The 13,924-nt window shown below is 47.9% G+C and overlaps 1 protein-coding gene across 14 annotated transcripts in view; it reads right to left on the bottom strand.

Moving 5' to 3' along the window:
- EVL (Enah/Vasp-like) overlaps positions 1-13,924 on the bottom strand; it is a 160,342-nt gene that overhangs the window by 67,522 nt on the left and 78,896 nt on the right. The gene's annotated exons all lie outside the window — the stretch shown is intronic.

Here is a 13,924-nt window from a genome sequence, read left to right as displayed (position 1 = left end):
AAGACTCCCTACTCCCCCTGTATGGGCCACAGGCCCCATAGAATTTGTGCTTGTGTAGACACGGCCTCAGAGCTCCCCACTGTCCTCTGGCTCCAAGGAACACCAAGCCACACGCAGCTGGAGAGGAAAGCTGAGGCGGAGCCTTACGAGGGCTCATCTCTGACAGGCTGCCTTCATATGATCAAAACAACCAGTTGATTACCGGGGAAAATCTGTCAAAATACACTGTTTGGTTTTTTCTACACGGTGTTGAACTACCAGGATGATGGACGTTTTCCCCCGAGGACCTAACAAGCTGCTCTGAGCAGTAGGTACAGCCAGAGCTTCTCTCGCAGAAGAAGCCTCTTTTAGAACAAGCAGTCCAATTCCACTGTCAATTTGGGCTTTTGTACAGGTATTTGTGGGCAGTGTAAAAAATTCAAGCCTGTAATTTCCCTCCCAGTGGCACATGAGACATAAGCTAACAAAGCTTTGGACTGCCCTTTGTCAGGAGCTTAGAGAACAAAGACTGTGTGACTCTGGGTCAGTTTCCTCGTCTGTACAAAGCTAGTCCAACCTTGGTGGTCCCTCAGACAGCGCTGAGTACTCACAGCTCTGCCCAAGAGCCCAGTCCCGACCAAGGCCGAGTCTAGGCCTTGCCACTGGTCGCAGTTCAGTCCTTTAGACGATACATCAGAGACCACTACTGAGTATCTGTTGAAATCTCTTACTTAAAAAGAAAAAAAGCAAAACACACCCCAAACTTTCTGCATATACCTGTGAAACCTAATCAGGATCTCCCTGGACCTGACATAAGAAACCACTCATGCATTTGGAGAGAGAACTAACACACAGGGAAGAAACCTGCGGCACACCACACAGTGAAGGCAGCCGCAGTCTCTCCCTCTGTTGAAGCCTCTGGACGAGCACAGACTCCGCCTCACCAGCTGTCGGACTCTGGCTTCACCATTCCCTGCATGCCCGGGAATGAGGTTTCTGAACTTCTTGAAGGCTAACACAGACACTCCATCCAGCCATGCTCTTCCCTGTGCACAACGTGGAATTGCTTCCCACCCTACACGTATCTTCCAGGCCTTTACTACAACAACTTGAAGGATGCAGTGTAAATTCACAAAGGGCAGAAGGATGTAAAGCCAGAAAAGGAAGAGAGAGGAACAGGGCTAACTACAAGATGCTTCCTGGAAAACTGAGTCCAGGGTTGAGCTTGAGAAAAGTAAAGCACCTAGACCTGTAAGACAGGAGACCGGCTCCTGCAGCACCTTGCTCATTTCTGCCTCTTGGCACAGCACTCATCAGTTTGTCCTGCTCTCAACATCTGCATTAGCATCTGTCTGCCCCACGAGGCTGTGCGCTCCTTGAAGGCGGGGTCTCTGTTGTTTTTCCCTTGGTAAACCCAGTTCCTTGAATGCTGTAGACACCAATAAATGTGTGTGGAATTAATGACTAACTGGGAATAGTCATTTATGATTGTGCACCCATGGGAATATTCCACTTACAATCCTACTCCACTTATTCTGGGAGAGAGTAGCTGCCAAATAAAAGCCTCCGTTACAGATTACTGTCAGCCTCCTGTCTCACGACAGCCTGGGATCGCAGAGCCAGGAAAGCACAGCTCGGAGGGCGGCCTACTGTGCAGAGTGGGGCTGCGGCCTGCGAAGGCACCTCGGCTCCAGGGCCAGCCTGGGAAACGCGGGCTGCCTCCTCAGCCCCTCTGGGGGTTGGCCTAGGAGCCACATGCTCTGTTGCTTGAATCTCTTACTGGAAAGATGAGGATCAGCGCCTCCCTCTCTCCTGCAGCACTGGCACAATGGTCCTGCTCAGCCCAATGCCCTGACTTCGTCACCCCCTTCAGACAGAACAACTCACCACACTGTCAGATCCTGTCTCCCAGCAGGACCAGGAACCCAGGTTGCCTGGGACTGAGGGGTTTCCTGGGAGGTAGGACATTCAGCACTAAAACCAGGATAGTCCCAGGCAGACCAGGGTGAGTAGTAACCTGACTGGGAGCGCCTCTCTCCCCACAGTTACCATCCCAGGGGTAAGCACCTAATCAACACCCACTGAATGGGAGTTTGGCTGATGTCAGCTGATACGAGCTGCCACCTCCAGCTCTTTTCTCTTCCCTCCAGCTCCTATCTGCTTGTTTCTCCCTTTCCTCACCACTCACTCCCTCCCCGAGTCCCAGCGGAGCCCGGCTCAGTTCCTAATACACACTCGAACACTCCAGACAAGGTTATCGACTCGGCCCTCTCCAACTCCAGAGGGTGCTTTTCAGTTCTCAGATCACTTGATCTCTCTTCCTGAACTCAACACTGCTGACGACACGCTCATTCTGAAAATCTCTCCTGATTGACCCCAGTCTGATTCTCCTGGTTCTCCATTTCTCTCTGGTGAGTCCTTCACAGCCTCCTTCATAGGTTTTGCTGTGCTCACCGCCTACATCAGGGGTTCTTCCACTGGGGTCCATGGAAAGGTTTAAAGAGCCTAAGAATCCCCTGACACGATTTACAGAAGTGAGAGTGCAAGCTTTTTCCAAAGTAGGCTTTCACTGTGTCTTCAATGGGTCTTGCTCCAAAACAGACTTTAAAGCCACCTTAAATCTTGATGTTCCCCAACGTGAACTACTTAGAGTTCCTTTTCTTTTCACTCCATGCCCATGGTTCTCAAAACTGTGCGCATCGGACGAATCAGGAGAGGTGTCTATTAAAATAGAGATTCTCAAATCCCTCTTTAGGAGATTCTCATTCAGTGTGTCTCAGGTGGGGCTTGGGTCTCTGATTTTAACACATATTCTTGCTGATTCTGATGCAAAGGGTGCACGAAGTAAATTCGAGAAACACTGACTTTCAAATCTCTCCATGGGCTCTTTCACCTGTGGCTGGGGTTGACACGATCACCAACATGTTGACAAATCCTATCATGCTGAACCTCTGATCTTGAACTTTCTTCTAACCTACGGAGCTGTATTTCTCACTACCAGACGTTTCCACCTGGACATACCTCAGAGACCTCCAAACTCAACGTGCTGGAAACAGAAAGTTTCCCTGCTGCAGGGAACGGCAGGACCCTACCCTGTCTCCAGGTCTGACATTGGAAAGTCGTTCCAGACAACTCTTTTTGCCTGCTGCGGGGAACGGCAGGACCCTAACCCGTCTCCAGGTCTGACATTGGAAAGTCGTTCCAGACACCTCTTTTCGCCTCACCGTCTATGGCTGTCATCTCTTGTACTTCTTAAACTTCTTTCAGATCTGTTCCTTTCTCTCTCTCCTTGTTGCTGTGTCATTTGTCATCTAGACCACCACTGCAGGCTCCTGGCTATTCTGCCTGCCTCCAGGTTCAAGTCTCATGCCCCCACAACTCACCTTTCACCATCAGCACCAGAAAGACCTTTATAAAATGCAAATCTGACTGCACCTTTCTCCCGCTGGGAGTTCTGCCACTTACCAGCCACGTGACCTCAGACAAATACTGAGCTTCTCTTTTCCTCAGTGTCCTCATCTGTTTCTTTCGTTACCTTCTTCACGGAGTTGTAGTGAGAACTCTAAGACTTAAGGTGTGTCAGCACCTGGAGCCATACCCGGCACCCAACAGTGCTGAAGAATGCGATTCACTATTATTACAGGACACAATGCCAGCTCCTTCGCAGGCACCTGTGGCCCTTCACATGCTGGTCCTCACTTACCTGTTCACAGCTGACCCACCAACCCTGGGCTTAGCCTGGTGGAGACACTCAGGACCCCCCACACGCCCTCTTCTCCATGGCCCCTCTGCTCCAGCTTTGCCTGGGATGCTTTTTCCAGCCCAGCTTACCAGTAACTCCTATTTATCCTGAAGACTTCAGATATACGTTCAGTCTTTATTTATTATTATTATTAAAAATATTTTCCTTAAGCTTCAGCGCATAGTTGTGTATCCTAGCTGTTAGTATAGTTCTCTATGTGAGCTGCCACCACAGTATGACAACTACCTGACAGACGGGTGGTGTGATTCCACGACCAGGAAATGAACCCAGGCTGCAGCGGTGAGAGTGCCAAATCTTAACCACGCAGGGCTGGCTCATGTTCCTCCTTCAGAAAGCCCTCCTTGAAGCCCCAGGTTGAGTGAGATGGTCCTCTGAGCCTTGTTAGCATATCCGTGCCTTAGCACCATAACTGCTCCCACCACAGGGTACTGCAACAATTGTCCACTTTAGGTCCCTCTGCTGGGTGTGAGTGCCACCACGGCAAGGACTATTTCCTCAAGACAGGCTTCCTTCCCTTCAGCTGATCAAAGGTCTGGGCCACAGTTCCCTTCCCACCTGTTAATCCTTGGAGGTCCAAGACAATAGGGCAGATTCTTTGCTGGCCCAGGAAACCTCCCTGTTTGCTCTCCAGGAACTGATGCTGTCCACACCCTGCCTGGCGGAAATCAGTAAGGAAAAGGGCAGTCTGTCTGCACAGCCCAACCAGCAGACTGGTGGTAAAGCCAGGTCTGAGAGCAAAAGCATCCTTCTGATATTTGGGCTAATTAAAATGACTTTCTGGTATTACTCAAGGAATTAAAGAAGAAAGATGCTTCCTCTGCCTAAGATGCTTTCTCATTCCGACACCTATAGGTTTGCATCTTATCTTTTCTCAAGCTCAGGTCAAGTCACCGCCTTCAGAAAACATCTATCCACTCATTCCCATTCACTTAATAGCTACTAAGAGGAAGGGACTCTGCTAGGCTCTGGGAATGAAAGTGACATGCTCTGCCCTTAAGGAGATTAAAGTCTACAGGAAAAACAGATAAGACAGCTACAAAATGGGTACCCGATGGTACGGGGGGTTCTGAGGAATAATTCTCGTCTGTAAAACAGAGCTAATAAAACTTAAGTATTTTCCTATGGCGATTAACTGAAACAAGATATATGAAGGTGCCCAGTATCCAGTGCATTCTATGTGCCTCTTATGTCTGCCTCTGCCCCCCGCCCCACTCTGAGGCCCTGTGTGCCTTTGATCACTTTCGGGCTTTCGTGATAGTTATTTAGAGGTTATCTTCCTCCTGAGACCATGAGCCTCCTGAGGACAGGCCCAGGGCTGAGCCATCAAGATCCCTTGCCTAACCTCCTCGGTGCAGCATGTTACCTCCACCTCAGCAGGCGTGGGCTCAATAGCTGGCGAGGGAATTAATAAGTAAGTGAGGGAACAGTAGGAGGCCAGAGAGAAGTGGCTATAAATAAATGTTCCCAAACCAAGCAGAAACAGAGCCAGTCTCTGAGGCAGTTTGTAAAGTCCTGACTTGTTTACTTTCAACATACAAGCAATAAAAGTGAACTTGAAAAGTGGGCTGAGAATCATCTGGAAGGCTGCCTCTCAGCTGGGAGCAGAGCAGCCGACACTGAGAAGCAAGGGCTGTGAAAACCTGTCCAGGTGCTCCAGGACAGAGTGAGCTCGTGTTTACCTCCTGGACACCAAGGAAAGGAGCAGTGGGGACAAGGACACAGGGCCTCGCCTTTGCCAAGTTCCAGTCTCTCGGAAGCGCACCTCCTGCTAGTGCAGTAGGCCTTCTGTAGGCCAAACACTGTGTGATTTCACGTGATGCTCAAAACAGTCGTTAGGAGGCAGTGATTACACTTATCCCTTTATATTAAGCAACTTGTTTGGAGTCACCCAGGGAGTAAGAGACACCACTGGCTGGGACCCTGTCCTCTTCCTCCTTTCTCTAGAGGCCTCTCCTTGCGGCTTCTGGGTCTCACTCCTTCAGTGTTCTCAACTCACCTATTGAACTCTGCCCTCCACTCACAAACACGCTCCACTCCTCTCTCCCTGAGGCCACCACGCCATCTCCCCAGGTCCCAGGCCCTCTTACCACTCTGCTCCAGCTGATCTCTCTGAGGTCAGCAGTGACTTTCTGGCCACCAGAGCTGACAGGCTTGCCCTCGTGCTTGTCCTCTTAGTCCCCTTTCTGACACTTTTCCATTGGCTCTTGTGACAGTGCTAGCTTGGTTCGTCTCTGGACTGCCCCTTTTCTGACCACTTTCTTTCTCAAGGTGGACAGGGCCAGAGAGAAAGTCTGATTGGCTGGTGCCTGTCAGGGACCAGAGATATACCAGAAACACAGCTCATGAACATCTAATTAATGCTGTCACTCATGGAGACAGTGTGGGAAAGTAAAGGGAGCACTAGATCAGAGTCTGAGCAATGCCCAGGCCTGGCTCTGTCATTTGCTAACCACGGGACCTCAGGGAAGGCAGTGTATGCTGTGTAAAATGAGGGTAATGATCTTTCTTGATTAGCTTTTAAAGTCTGTTGGAGGGGCCGGCGCAGTGGCATAGTAGCTAAGTTTGTGTGCTCTGCTTCAGTGGCCTGGATACTGGATGTGGACCTCACACTGCTCTTCAAGCCATGCTGTGGTGGCATCCCACATACAAAACAGAGGAAGATTGGCACAGATGTTAGCTCAGGGCCAATCTTCCTCACCGAAAAAAAAAAAGTTTGTTGGAGCTCGAATAAGACTGAGGAAATAAACAGGAGTGCAGTTTACTAAACAGGACTAGCACTGAAGATACTATCTTGAATAAGGAAAATGCTGGTTCAAATAAGAGCAAATCTGCATGAGGTGAGGATTAAGGTGGAATCAGTATGAAGCATCTTCTGTGTCCACATGCAGAGCTGTTATTACTCTTAGTCTTTTAACCTCTAAGGAGAAAACCAAGGTCGCAGGTTCCTCAACGGGGCCTGGAGCATCGCCTTGGGCGTCCAGGTAGGACACAGGCTGTCAGCCCTGTCTGTGTGGAGCACCCCAGTGCTGAGGCTCATCCACTGGAGGGGAGGCCTCACTGTGGGGCATCATCCCCCACAGGTCTCAAGTCCTGCTTTGCCCTCGTACACTCCTCGTGTGTCACCTCCTGCCAGAGTGATTCCCTACCCCCACAGGAAAGACTCAGCTTAACTTTTCTTCCTACCATTTCTCATACTCATCGCTGTACTGAAGGTCTGTTTATTTTCTCTCTCTCCTCTCATGAGGCAGGTTTTTCTGGGGTGGGTTTGTTAAAAATATTATTCATCTCTGTAGCCCAGTAACTGGGATCTAGTGATTGCTCAGTAAATATCTCTGAACAAACGCTTGCTTTTGAGTTTGCCTAGTTCTTTGCCAGGGATCTCAGCCTCTGAGGATTCTTTGTGGGGGGAAGCATGACTCACCTGAGATCTGGCTACCTCTGCTTTCTCTATCTCTCTTTCTGCATTCATTTAAAAAATAAACCGAGAAAACATCCCATTTACTGAGGACAGACTATGTACCAAATATATTCTCGTGCCTAGTACTTAAAAGAAACGCAACTCTCTGTTGAAGAAAAGATGCGGTCTCTGTCCTCAAGTGGAAGGCACACATGCACAAGCAAACAGCCCACAATGCTGTGAGTGCCGCCTCCAGGTGTGAACAAAGTGCCACCGGTGCAAGAGAAGGGCATACGTCATCCTGCCCAGGAGGCAGTGGACCACTTCAGGCAAAGCGAAGTCACAGGGGAGAGCGCAGCCTCTTCAGCCATCACCCTGGGCCTCCTGTCACCTCTCAACATGTATTCAAGGGGAATGAGGAAACCCACACCACAGATGTTGTCACCATGTCCCAATTCAGCGACTGAGAAACAGAGAGACTGAGAATCACAGCCTTGTCAGAGCTGAGAAACATTCAGGAGCACTTTTTTTAGATGGAGGAAACAGGCCTAGAGAAGGAAGTAAGTTTCCCAACGTCCCAGGGCCAGCATGAGGAAGGGCTGGGACTAGAGTACAGATCTCACTTTCTGCTGCAAGACAGGGCTTTCTGCTCAGTAAAGCGTTTTTACCACATGAATTTTCTCTTTCGATGTCATTTTTTTCTGAACCATTTGAAAGTAAATTGCAGATATTGTGATACTTCAGTCCTAAGGTTTTTAGCACACATTTATTTAAAATAAGGACATTTTAACATATAACTTAAATACCATTATTACATCTAGGAAAATTAATAATTTACTAATAAATCTAATACAGAGCCCGTATTAAGCTACCCAATTCTCCCCCAATTTTTTTGGTTTTTATGGATTCAGGATCCACTCAGGCACTGTATCTGGTTGGGTTGTCTGCTTATTCTCTTTTAAGCTAGAATGTGAGGCCACTTTTTCGTTTTTCACTGATACTGATTTTTTTGTGTGAAGGCTTCAGGCTGTCTTGCAGGCTGACCCTGTTCTGGATTGTTTCCTAGTGATTAAATTCAGAGAAAGGAGCAGGAGCACTCCTTGGTGACCGTGGGTACTCATTCTATCTCACCGCATCAGGCAGCACATGATGTTGGCTGCCTAACAAGAGGCATTTCAACCCTTGGCAATTAGTAAATCAGTAAATCATCCACAGGGTGACAGATACTTTTTCTTAATAGGAACAGGCTTGAAACAGGTTTAATGTTGTCTTCTAAACTTAGAATGTTTATTATGAAATATTCCATGCCTATAAGAAGTCAGTTCCCGTGATCCCACTACTCAGTCTAGGAAATGTGAAGTTACCTCACAAAGCTGTTTAGTTCAAGAGAAGCCCCTGCATCCTCTTCCAGTCCCAGGACCCTCTCTCTATCAGTGGGAGTCATCATCTTGAACAGGGCACTTACCAGTTCTGTGCACGCTTTTTGAAGTGCAGTCATATAACAATGTTTTAGAGAAGTGGTCCTAAAAACTTTCGTCGTCTCAGGACCCCTTTATACCCATAAAAATTACTGAGGATGTCAAAAAGCTTCTGTTTATGTAGATTAAGTCTATCCATATTTACCATGTTTGAAATTAAAACTGGGAATTTTTTAAAACACAAGAATACACAAAGGGCACATATCATTTCTTGTCACAGTGACAATGTCAACACACGTCAGGTAGCCTCTGGAAAATTCCACCGTGCACTTGTGAGACAAGAGTGAAAAAGGCAAATAATGTCTCAGCATTATTATAAATATAGTTGTGACTTACGACCCCTAAAAGGGTAGATCTCCTGACCACATTTTGAGAACTGCTACATTACAGTAATGAAAACAGTAAATTAGAGCTGCATATATTAACATGCAGAAACTCAAATGGTGACTTTTGAGCCCCATTTTGTGAGGGTTGGAATTAAAGAAATGAAGCCTAAACTCATTAAACCCAGACATCCTCTCTTCTGTCCACATTGCTGGGAGGACCAGACGTCTGACACGTGTAATCAAGACGTTTGCCTTTACGCCACTCTAGTGCCACCCCCCAGATGCCTGGACAGCTGGTCCCCACTTCTCTGTGCAGTCCAGTAGAAACTGGAAAAAACACTCCAACCAACTGTTGAGAGAGTCTGATTTTCTTAGATTGAACCTGTCTCACCCCACTTCCCACACCTGCTTTCAAGGCCACCAGTGTGGCCCTTTTCTTAGGGAGCCATCTGATAGGCCATATGGACATTCAGGCTCCTCTAACCTTAAAAACATTTACATTCTGATACATGTTGTGTCCCCTGAGTCTGCGACTCTGATCACTTGTGGCAGTGGAAGGGGTCCCCACACAGCCTCGGGACAGCAGTAGAGATCCGCTGGGCAAAGGATTGGGGCCATATGCTCATCTCCGAGGGTAAATCAACAGCCTGAGAATGAGACCTGGGTGAGCCCCAGCTAACACCCCAATTAAATCATCTGCATATGTGGCAATTCGGCTCAACTCAATACACATCCGAGTACGTGCACACCGTTTACTAGGCACAGGGACAGACAGAAATGAGTGACACCGCGTCTTGTCCTCAAAGTGCTCTAGGCTGGAGGGGAGACAGTGAAGGATAGAAGCTTGACAGCGACAAGCATGAGGTACTACAGGAGGACAAAGGACTGTTTCTCCCAGTATTAACAGTGTAAATCAGAGACTGCAAAGGATAACAGAGATTAGGAGGCCTTGATTCTAACCTTGACTCTGCGATTTTGGGCAAGTTCCTTCAAGAGGCCACAGCTAAGCTTAGCTTTTGAAAACACAAGAGATCTGGCTTCAAATCCCAACTCTGCGAAGTGATACCAGTGTGACCTAGAACGAGTAACCTAACTTTGCTGCCTTGTTTTCTTATCTGTAAGATGGGAAGGACAATGCAACACTTCAGAGGACGAAGACAAAAGACAGCATATAATATAATTAGCATAACGCTGAGCATGTAACACTCCAAAACAGCGCAGCTGTTGTTATTTTTCTCCTTTTGGATTCAGTTACCACAGTGAAGCCACTGGACAGTTCCCAAGCATTTTCTGCCCCAGGACACTTGAGGAACACAACATGCTCTCGTGAGAATAACCTAGAATCATTACGGTAATGTTTCCCAACTGGAGGCACATTGGATCCTTTGTAATAGACGAAGATAGAGAAATTTCAGGAAGCTCTCCAAATGATCTGGCTACACGGGCCAGGGGAAGAGTAGGAAGACAACATGCTCTCTGAGGGCTTGTTCGGTTCTAAGCTTCCAGGATTCTCTGACTCGTCTGTGAGGACAAGAATATGTCAAAGGAAATACCAGCTGCTCTTAGAGACTGTCTTGCAAACCCGTCGCAGGGGCAAGGGTGGGGGCTGGAGGGACTGTGGGGTGGACCTAGGCTATGGGAGACTTCTGTCTTTACATATTCAGCATCTGCAGGACAGTGGAATAAGCAGGAATTACTGTGCCCAGGCAGCCATCAATCGACTGTGCAGAGGGCCTCGGAGCCTTCACTACCTGAGAGCAGGCGGAATGTCTGCTTTTCTGGCCTCTTCTCTAACATGCCACGGCAGGAAGCTCCACTGAGCAGGAACTTTGGTAGCCCAGGCATCTCCAGTGTTATAAACCAGAAGGAGTTAAGCAAATCCAACAATTTAATAAATGTGTATTGCCAAGCAATGTTGTAGGCACTGAGGATACATCGATGAGTAAAGAGACAAAAGTCCCTCCCTTCTTGGAACTGACATTCCAGAGAGGGGGAGACAGATGACAAAGAATAAAAACAATAAATAAAAAAGTTATGTAATACATTAGAAGGTGATAAGTGCTTTAGAAACAAAGCAAAACCACCACCAAGCACGATAAGGACAAGACGGAGACATAGGAAGGGACTGACATTGGCTGGCTCCAGCAGAAAGGCTCAGACATACCACTCCTTCATGTGGCTTTTCTTGCTGCACTCTGATATCAGCTGCTGCCTGCTTAGTTCAGCCTTGTTCTACAATCACTGGGAACCTGTTCTGCACAGGCTCAAAAAACCCTACCAATCCCCAGCTAGCACTCCAGATGCTTCTAGCAAGCCTTCTCCATTGTGGTAAAGGAAATCACTGTTCACCTGACGCAGGTTTGATTCATTCCTTTCCTTCAGAGTCACATCGCATCCATCAGGAAGTCGTGGAGGCTAGACCTTCAAAGCACATCTGGAAACCAGCTACTCCTCCCACCTACACCCACTGCGCTATCACTAGTCCAAACCACCACCACCCCTTACTGGACGACTGCAACAGCCTCCCGGAGGTCCTCCTGCCTCCATTCTCATCATGCTACAGACCTTAGCCGCCCAGTGGCCAGAGTAATTTTTCTTATCCTCTATCAGATGTCTTTCTCTTTGCTTGAATCCCTCCAAAGGCTTCCCATGACACAAAGAATAAAATCTACAGTCCTCACCAGGCTCGCAGGCTCCGTGTGGGAAGGCCTGTCTAATTCTCTGCTCTTGTCTCCCTTCACCCTCCCCTTATTCATGTAGCTTCAGCCGGGATCCCTGTTCTCTTTCTGACCCTTGAGCCCACTGAATTGTTCCCATCTCGGGGCCTTTACACTTGCAGTCCCTCCCTGCGTGCTCCCCATCTCATGTTTTCATCTTCGGATTTTTGCATAGCTGCCCCCTGTCACCACTGAGGTCTCAAAGTCAATGTCCCCACTATGAGCATTAGCTAAGGCAGTGGCCCAGTCACTCTCTATTGCATTGCTTTAGCCTGTCTTTTTCTCACCTCTTATTTATGATTTCTTGACTGTATTCTCCCTCCTCACCCTGCTCGCAGCACAGTTCCAGGACAAGACTGCCTGTCACGTTCACCTCTGTATCCCTGGCACCTAGAGCAGGCCCTGTGTGACGCTGAGACACTTGGTCAGTCCATTTTTAAAATCACCCCATCCTTCAGAATTTACCAGATCCCACTTCCTCCTGGAAGTCTTTCCTGATGGCCTCAACTTCTCAAGTCTTGTTGCTTTTCCTGTCTACGCTGCTTATTGTCTATACCGTGTGGCACTTGTGCCTCGTGGTCTCTCCATTTCTGAGAGTCTCCACGTCTCCAGGCAGAGATCAGCTCTAATTTGGTGTGTAAGGGCCAAATGACAAAGCTGCAGTCAGGGGGCAAGGTACGTTTCCCATCAAGTACTCACTCCTTCTCTGCCTTGGTTTCTTCCTCTATGAAAAGGGAACAATGGAAGCAATACTTGCCACTTCCAGGATTGTTGTAAGAATTAAATGAAATAATGCAGTGAGAGCACGCCGTACACTGCCATGCGCTCAAGAGAACTCCAGCTCCCGGTGCAGAGCTAAAGGCTCAGAAAACATTTCTTGATTGATGGATGGCCAGAGCTGGGGCTAAGATAGGTATTCCCGATACGAAGACCCTTTGTATCCTCACCAGAGGCACCATGTGACTTAGGAATCTAGATATTATATCCCCATTATGTCAGTATGAAGAAAACCAAAAAGTTTAGTTTTTATAGCATGGTACTCGCAGCTCCACTGCCGCTGCTCCCGCAGTCCTGTGAGAGGCCAGAGCCTTGCCCCGGTCAAGGGAAGCACAGAAAACCCGCCTCTGGGTTTGTTTGAGCCATTAATTCACCAAAGACAAGTCCTGCCCCGACTCTGGGCCTTAATATCCTCATCTGTGTACCTCAGAGCTAGGTAGTTTTCAGACTTCAAAATCATCACAAACAATACAACTTTTTTTCCTCAAAGAAATCTAGAGGAATACTTAAAAAAGATAAAAGAGAATTAATTTGGTTGAAGAGGAGAGTGAGATGCCTGAAGCACCATTAACCTCAATGTCCTACTGCAGACGGTCTCTAATGCCCTTTCCAGATGGAAACTTCCAAGATTCCACAATTTACAAAGACCTTGAAAACAGCTGCTTTGTCTCCTCCCCATTTTCTTTCGGCACCAGTTCCTGCAGTCAGTAGTTGACAGGATAGAGTAAACTGCCCGAGCTTTCATAGTGTAATTTACAACTCAAAATGACTTTGGAAGTTAACCCGCCTCTGAAATGGAAAGTATGCTGTGCTCCACAAATCCGTTAACGCTAAAGGAAAATTATTAAAATGATAGGAAACTGGCTGCACAGGAGCAGGAACAAAGCCAAGCATAAAAAAACCGGGTGTTTCCCTGGCCCTGTGAGACTCTGGGGCCTAGAGGAGGTGATTCCAACAGCGCGGCCAAGACTCCACCCCGAGGGAGAGCCATGCTCCCTCACCAAAGCCCTCTTCTGCTGACCAGGAGCATCAGACCAGTTCTACTCACTGTGATGCCAATTTTAATAACTCACTACAAAATGCTTCTAGAGAGCCTGTGTAGCGTCCTGGAAAAAACACCGGACGAAACCGTCCCGGTTGGTTCCAGTTCCAGGCCTTCCTCACCCAGCCATGCGATGCTGAGCTACTGCCACAACTTTCAGAGGTGGGGCTTCCTCATCCCCAAACAGGAGAGAACACCTTCCTGATCTACCCAACAGGTTTTTATAGCAGGATTGAAAAAAGCAAATAAGAAAATTGGTGAAACAGCAATTTGGAAGCTGTTTAAGGTGGGGGATTATAATTTTATGCTAAGACACAAAGCTGTAATGAGTCAATCAAGCGAATGCCAAATATCCCGGAGGACAAAACTCTGTCCTATCACCTGCAGTCTTTCATGGAGTCTAGGGCAGAAGGGAGTCATGTCTAAAACGTAACCCCACCTTTGG

This window comes from Equus przewalskii, chromosome 25, assembly GCF_037783145.1.
Source record: "Equus przewalskii isolate Varuska chromosome 25, EquPr2, whole genome shotgun sequence".
NCBI lineage: Eukaryota > Metazoa > Chordata > Mammalia > Perissodactyla > Equidae > Equus > Equus przewalskii.
This window is presented reverse-complemented; position numbering and strand designations above follow the sequence as displayed.